The 8,827-nt window shown below is 35.0% G+C and overlaps 1 pseudogene; it reads left to right on the forward strand.

Moving 5' to 3' along the window:
• Nucleotides 1-6,787: 6,787 nt before the first annotated feature.
• Nucleotides 6,788-7,766, forward strand: LOC126063777 (olfactory receptor 8H1-like; annotated as a pseudogene).
• Nucleotides 7,767-8,827: the final 1,061 nt, after the last annotated feature.

The following is an 8,827-nucleotide window of genomic DNA, read 5'->3' on the forward strand; positions in this document are numbered from 1 at the left end:
CTAATTGTTCTTTGAAAATTATTTACATTTTCTTGTTGTTTTGTCCCTTGGAGCAAAAGCATGTTATGTTTTCCTTGCCCATCATAAGAAGTAGTAATATATTTTACTTCTCCATATTCAAATTCCTCCATTCAGTTCAAAATATGTTTGATGTATCAGGTTTCAAAATAAAGGTAATTATTAGTGTACAGTCTGTAAGTATATGGTGCCCTATTAAAAAAGTCCTTGCATTTCTTTCATTTGTGGTCTTAGTTTACAGAACATTGTTTTGGCTACTCCATTTACCACACCCTCACCTCCTCCAGGTGTCTCTACGGTTGTCTACTTCACTTCTTTCAAGTTGCTCAAATGTGATCTGTCCACTGAAGGCTTCTCTGCAAATTTCATCTTATTTTTTTCAGTAGAGCTTGTTTTATTGTTTTCTCTTTGGAATCACATGAAAGTTTACATACTTAAAAAGTAAATCAGAAAAGAAAAAAGTATGGTAATAAAGTATGGTAGATAGCATTATTTTTTTTTAATTGTGATAAATATACAGGTAGTCACCAATGTATGATGTATTTGAGTTGGAATGATCTGCACTTTACAACTGACCATTATTTTTGTACATCTGATTGTTAGTAATATGTACTGTATTGAACGCTGCAGCACATAATTTGTTGATACTATTGTTCTCAGATGCAATGTTTCCAACCCTCAAATACAAATAGAGATCAGATTTATAAACATCCTGATAATAAAAGGAAATGAAACCTAAAAAAAAAAAAATAAGATATTCGACTTATCTCAGAACCAACTTATGGCACAGCAGTTGTCAGAAGGAAAACCCATCATATGTTGGGGACTCCCGGATATGTAACAAAAAGGTCACTATTTTAGCAGTCTTCACATGTAGGTAGATGACATTATTGTTCTCAATTCTTTACCTCCTGTGGATTCCCAACCTTTGCCTTGTAACTTTGCACTTCTTCCCAGCGGTGGTTGAGGAGAGTTTCCTGGCTGTGGCAGACTGTATTTCCAAACATTTCTTTCAGCAAGAATTTCAGTTCCACATGCTCTTATAGAACCTGGATGTTTTCAGCATCTCTTGAACTAAAAAATCTCAGCTCTTAAGACATTGTCATTATTACCTATTTGCTTTATTCTAGAGTGTGTACATACTCCTGTGTATGTGTGCATAAATGTATGTGTGTGATTTTGTTTCAAACTAATAAATAGATATTTTTACTAAAAATGATGCTTCAAAATGTAGTTCAAGATTTCTTTGTTTATCCTTTTCCCTTAGGTTTATCTTTCTAGGAATGTATAGTCAAAGTCCTGTGTTTTAGAGTTATTAGAGATTATTTTTCTCTATTTTATGCCATTATTAGTATAAAACTTAGGCTCTTTTTTCCAGGTTGTGTTCAAATGGTTGGGGATGACTTTTGATCACGTATTTACTACACAATAAATCAACCAAAACTGAGTTGCTTTAAATGGAGTTTGTAAACTCTCATTCATGCATCTGCACGTTGGCTAGAATTATTGATCTGGGCTGGGCTCGACGAGGCTGGACTCCAGGCTGTTGCTGGGCTCAGGTTTGCCCCACATGTCTCTCATCCTGTTTGGACCAGCAGGTTAGTGGAGCTTGTTGTTCTGGCAGCAATGACAGACATTCACGAGGGCTCTCCTGAGAACACAAATGTATTTCAAGACTTGGCTACAACCCACCTTGTAACATTCTTTTGCTCAAAGCTACTCATGGTTAATCTCAAAGTTAAGTGGTTGTGTTGCGGTTACTATGATTGTATAACACATTTCCCCAAAACTTAGTGGTGTAAAACAACCATTATTTTTCTCATGAATTCCGTAGGTCAGGAATTCAGGTGGGCAAGAATGACATATTTCATCTCCACAATGTCTGAAGCTCCACCTGAAAGACTCGAAACCTGGGAACTAGAATCATCTAAAGGTTCACTCACTTGTGACAGCTGACACTGAAAACAGTTGATGGTTACCTGAAGGCCTCAGTGCTTCTCCATGTGATCTCTTCACATGGGCTTGTTTGGGGTCCTCACAACAAGGTGGCTGGGTTTCAAAGGAGAGTTTCCTGAAGGAGAGGGAGGGCCAGGTGGAGATTGTACCATCTTTTATGACCTCAAAAGACATGCAGTGTCACTTCTGCCCCATTTTATTCAACAAACCAGGCATGAAGTCCAAAATGTACTGCCCAGGTTTAAGATGAGGTTACATGGATTCCATCTCTTGAAAATTCTTTCTTAAGATAGCAAACCCAACTGTCCCCATGTTTTCCCACCACCTTGTTTTTCTGCATAACATTATAACCATCAACATACATACACTTTATTGTTTATCCTCTCCCCACCCCCACTGACTAATGGCATTCTTGCTAAGCAGGCCTCTTCACTAATCCTGCAGTTGCACAGCCCAGCCCATCCCCTGGACAAAATGAAACAAGAACCATACCTCACACCATGTACAAAAGCTAACTCAAAACGGATCAAAGACCTGACATTCCGCCTGCTGAGAACACTTTCTTCCTACATACCTCCATCACTAACTCTTCCCTTCTTTAAGTCTTAGCTCAAATGTCAACTTCTCATTGAATCATTAGAAAGTGTTAAACTGAAGGAAAATGAACACACAATGTATCACAAACTGTGGATGCAGCCTAAGTAGTCCCAGGCGGAAGGGGGAATTTTAATTTTACATAATAAGTAAGACAAGTCTCAAATCAATGATCAAAGTTTTCACCTTGACAAGTTTGTAAAAGAAGAACAAATTTCCCGAAGTTTAGAAACTGAAGGAAAGAACATGCATAAAGCAGAAATAAGTAAAACAGAAAACATAGAGAAAATGAATACAGTTTAAATTTTCTGCTTTGAAAAAACAAGTTACAAAATTGATAAATCACTAGAAAGATTGTTCAGCAAGATATGAGATAAGACACAAACACCTACAGATACCATATGCAATAGGGAATATATTATAAACATATATATAATAATGAATTAAAAAAAATAAATGAAATGGGAATATTGTTTTTAGAACACAATTTACCAAAATTGAATGTGATGGAAAAGAAATTGAAACATCCCACTATATACTAAAAATTAAATTTATGATTATAAATTCACAAGTACCACTATCTTAAAAAAAAAAGAAATACTAAAATCTTTAGACCCAGATAGTTCAATGGTAACTTTTATCAAACAATTAAGGAAGAAACAATACAAATATTACACGAGTTCTTTCAGAAAAGAGAATAGAAGGAACTCTTCCAAAATCATTATGTGGGTGTAACAGAAGTCTAATACCAAAATTTGAAATATTCATTACAGGAAAAAAAAAAAAAAAGACTTACATTTTATGCTCATGTATTTAAAAATCTTTAGTAAAAAATGCAAATTTAACCAGAAACACTGAAAATAATTATACATCATAATCAAGTGAGATTTAACTCAGAAACATAAGATTAGGTAAATATTAAAAAACTAGTCAATGTAATCTACCATATTAAAATAATAATAAAGGAAAAGATGTTATAATGGATTCATGATATAAAAAATAAAAATAAAAATAATTCCCTCAATCTGATCAAGGACATCATGGAACAGCAATGGCTAACTTATTGTTTAATTGGTGCATATCTAATTTTTTCCCCAATGACCTGAAACAAGAAGGATACATATACTCTCCCTCCTTCTAGTCAGCATTGTGTGGATTAACCTAGCCAGGACAAAAAGGCAAGAAGAAGAAATAAAAAAGCATACAGATTTGAAAAGAAGTTAAACTACTTTTTTTTATTCCTGATTGTAGAATCCACAAAAAAGTATAAGATAAAATAAACGAATATAACAATAGACTAAGACAAAGTAAAAAAAAAAAAGAAAACTACAAGATAAAATAAATTAATGTGACAATATATTAAGATAAAGTAAACACAGTATTTTTACACAAATATCGTTCTCCTTCTGCATTTGTTTGTTGGCTGTGCCCTAACCCCTCAAGGTATTTTCAGAAGCTCCTTATGTGAAATTTTTACAGCAACATATGGAAAAGAATTGGCATGGCAGGCCTTATGAGGGTGCGCTGCAGGAGGCGGGTGCAGCTGATGAATAAAAGCTGAAGACACGCTTTATCTGCGTACAGATACAGTATATGAAAAGTAGTTATATTTCTAGATACCAGCAACACAAATCACAAGAATGTTTTATTCTGCTTCCAAGTTTATATTTGTTTTCAGATTTGTTCTTTGCTTCTTCATCTTGGACAAATAATCTTAAATAAAGTATTTCAGCTTTTTTCATATTTTAATTCCTTTTCCTTTGTAACTAAGAAAAGTTTTGACCTGATCATATTCAGAGGAATAATTTTTTAAATATATTAATCTTTTATAATAAAGCATTGTAAAATGTTGACTTGTCTCATGATCCTTTTTTTTTTTTTCTTCTTCTTCTTCTTCTTTTTGCTCTCATTTTTCTTTGTGTGAAACAAAAGCCCAGTGCGCTGAAAAGGTAAAACAGTTTGCATGGATTTCTGGGTAGATGAATTAAGATGACACTGGCGACCTGAATGGAGAACCGGCACCATGCTTTCCTTGTGATGCAGCAAAGTGTCCCCGCAGTCTGCTAGTGAATATTCCTGGAGATAAGTTATCTGCAGGGAACCAGTCAATGCGTGACACATGAAATTATGTGTTTTATAGAAGGTTAATCTAATATAGGTCAAGGGGTATTATAAGTGTTTAGTGATACAATGAGGATAAGACACTGAATGTGTAGTATGATAATTGGTACACTATGTAAATAGACATGTAAGCATTTTATGCACAAATAAAAATAATCGGAAAAAATAACCAAAATATTAATAACAGAATTGAATGAGTATTTTTTTTATATTTTCATGTATTCAAACTTTTTTTTTTAATAAACACATTTTGTTCCTATGATAGTATCATACTTTAAAATAATTCAGTGTAAAAAACATGCTGTTCAAAAATTCATAGTTAACTACTTGGACTTTGAGTTACAGAGTAATTATTTCTCTAGAAAGAGTTCTCTAACATCCTAGTAAAAAATGTGGAGTATCACAAAGGAAGACCAAACCACCATGATCCTCATTATATGGCTTCAAAGAGAGTAGGCAACAATCTGTTACAAGCCTAACATGAATGCATTAGTCCTTGAACTTTTATCCTTGGAAATGTGCCAGGAAATCTCTCTTGGAAATCAGTCCCCGAGGACGATAGAACGTTGCATTATCAGCAATTCCCAGTATATAAGGTGCCCTGGAATTATTAGGGTGAGCGGTAAGGGATGTTCTGCTCTGCTTAAGTTCATAGCAGTTCGCAGGTATTTTTTAAGAGATAAAATTTTCTTGTGAATTTTACGTTTGACTAGGAACTGAACAAAATTTGTAGGTTGATTTATCTCAGGAAAAAAAATGCATGCGTGAAAACGTAAAATTAATACATCTGAAAGAAAAAATATATCACAGAAATTTTCATCTCTATGAATGTTTTATATATGTATTTTTGGAAGAAAACTTTGAGCTTGACAAAATTCTAGTCAGGTAATATTGGAAGAAAAAAATTTCACCAACTTTGGCTCAATGTAAGTATGATTCTCAAAATTAGAGGGTTTTAGGTCAGATCAAGAATCCCCGTAGGCTCAGTGGTTAAGTGCTCTGCTGCTAACCAAAAATTCAAACCGACCAGCTGCTCCATGGGAGAAAGACGTGGCAGTCTGCTTCCGTAAAGATTTACAGCCTTGGAAACCCTGTGCGGCAGTTCTACTGTGTCCTATATGGTTGCCATGAGTCAGAATCAACTGGAAAGCCGTGGGTTTTGATTTGGTTTAGGTCAGATCAAATAAAACGGAGACATTCTAGGAAGAATATAATACATATGTACATACACCCGGTCGCTAAGAGTCGGACTTGACAGCAACCGGTTCGATCTTTTTTTTTTACCCTAAGTAAGGCCAGCATTTGAGGAAACAAATATACAGAGTTAATAGAATCAATTGTATATGAGCAATGTACATTTTTTTGAAATATAACTTTCAGAAGGAATTTGATTTTTAATGCTCAAGTGAAGAAAACAAAATGTCTTCTGGAAATGAATAATCTGCGATCTTCAATTTTAATGCATGACAGTAAAGACCCCAGAGGCTGAAAATTTTGATTTGTCTGTAGTCTTAAATAATATCGGAAGTAAGAGGACAGTAAAGGATGCATTAAAACTATGTTTCTACTTCTACTTACTACCTTGTTTAGAATTTTCTTAGGTGGCTGAAATTTATTACAATTAAGGATATAGTGTTATGAACATGTTTTCGTAATAAACATAACATGGTTTAATCACAGGGGCAACATTTACAAGCTCTGATTTTGGATAAATTGCTTAAACTTCCTTGCCAGTGTTCTTATCTAAATATGGGCATAATAGTAACACCTACAGTATGATATTTCCATGGAGATTGAACATGTTAGCAAACATAAGCATTGTGGACACTGGTAGGTTCATGTTAATTACATAATATATGTTACTTATTGATTATATAACATTCCAATGTCAATTTATACCCGTATTTATACATGGCAACGAAATTAAGATTTTGTTCAGTCATATTTTGTAAACCACTCTTCATTATCAATTTCCGGAAACACAAAACTTTTTTTTTTTTTTTTAACGCCAGGTCGTTCATCCAAACAAAAGCCTATTTGAAGTCACTGCTGCTAAGTATCAACTTTAACCTCCTATGCTTTACAGGAGTTGCACACTATGGGCAGAAGGAATAATACAAACGTGTCTGACTTCATCCTCACGGGACTGACAGACTCTGAATAGATCCGGCTGGTCCTCTTTATTTCTCCTGATATACCTGGTTACTCTGCTGGGGAATACAGGGATGATACTAATAATCCACCTGGATCTCCAGCTTCACACCCCCATGTTTTTTTTCCTCAGTCATCTTTCATTCCTTGACCTCAGCTACTCGACGGTCATTACTCCTAAAACCTTAGAGAACTTACTGACTTCTACCAAGTATATTTCATTTGTGGGCTGTTTTTTTTTTTTTTTTTTTTCACCCAGCTTTATTTTTTTGTCTTCTTGGGTGCCACTGAATGTTTTTTTCTCTCTTCAATGGCCTATGATCGCTACGTAGCTATCTGCAACCCTCTACAATACCCAGTTGTTATGACCACGACACTCCGCTGTTCCGTCATCACTGGATCCTATGTGATTGGCTTCGGTGTCTCCTTTGTCAACGTGCTTTGCATAAACACTTTGCATTTCTGTGATTCCAATGTAATCCGTCACTTTTTCTGTGACACACCCCCAATTTTAGCCCTGTCCTGCACTGATACACATGATACTGAGATTATGATTCTCATTTTTGCTGCCTCTACCTTAATGGTGTCTCTTATCACAATCTCTGTGTCCTACGCATCCATTCTCTCTACTATCCTGAAAATCAATTCTACTTCAAGAAAGCGAAAAGCCTTCTCTACCTGTGCCTCCCACCTCCTGGGTGTCACCATCTTCTACGGTACCATGATTTTTACTTATTTAAAGCCAGGTAAGTCCTACTCCTTGGGAAAGGACCAAGTGGCCTCTGTTTTTTTATACGATTGTGATCCCCATGCTGAATCCACTCGTTTATAGTCTCAGGAACAAAGAAGTGAAAAATGCTCTCATTAGAGTTATACAGGAGAGAGAGCACAAGGCATTTAAGATGACGGTGATGTCCCCTATTTAATCTCATATTTTCTTTCTTTCCTAGTAGGTATTTCTTTGGTTTTTCTCTCTAAAAACAATCTAATCTTTCAAGTAGTCTCTGTTTCTGTTGAGCCATTCTTTATTTAACTATATATGATCTTAGACATCTCCAGCAATAAGCTTTTTTTAGAAAACTGTATTGTAATTGGAAACCAGTAGATATGAGTTAAACTTGTCATTTACATATATATGCTTTTAAGGGAAATTAATGTGCAAAGCAAGAAAATATGGTATCATCTTTTAAACTATATCAGACCAACCTTCATGCATATCTGATTTCAAAGATTTTAGTTATGGGTAATGGAGCCCTGGTGGCCCAGTGGTTAAGAGCTCATTTGCTAACCCTAAGGTTGGCAGCTCAAATCCACCAGCTGTCCATTAGAAATCCTGTGGGGCAGTTCTACTCTGTCCTGTAGGTCACCATGAGTTGGGATTGACTTGAAGGCAAAGGGTTTGGTTTGGTCGTTTTTTTAAACTGTATCATACCAACCTCCATGCATAACCAATTTCATAGAATTCAGTTATAAACATTAGCTACATTTTTGGCATAATGATAACAGTTTCAGAAGTCAGTTTAAGTATTATACAGAGAAGAAGTATAGCACAATGGTTAAGGGCACTTGTTTTAGAGTTAGGCATGGCAGGGTAGATTCCAGGTCTGCTACCCTCTTAGCTTCATGACCCTTAATAAGTTATGAACACCTTAAACCTCAGTTTTCTTAACTGTGAAAAATAAATTATTCCTGGTCTATAAAGTTTAAATCTGACAAAAAGTACATTTTGTATAGTACTAATATATGGGGCCCATTTTCATTAGAATATGCACATCCTTGCAATATTTGTAACACCTTTGGACCTGGAAAGTTGTAAATTCATCGGTTTAACACCTTGCATGCGGTGATGTATTGTTGGTGTAAACTTGCAATACATTTGAAAATCCTACCTTTCTATGATTATCAGCAAGCCTCAGTAAATTACTTCCATTGGACTTCTGGATATTTCAAAAAATCATTGTCTTCACTCTGATTTCTACAGATTCAT

The sequence above is a fragment of the Elephas maximus genome, chromosome 20 (genome assembly GCF_024166365.1).
Source record: "Elephas maximus indicus isolate mEleMax1 chromosome 20, mEleMax1 primary haplotype, whole genome shotgun sequence".
Taxonomy (NCBI): domain Eukaryota; kingdom Metazoa; phylum Chordata; class Mammalia; order Proboscidea; family Elephantidae; genus Elephas; species Elephas maximus.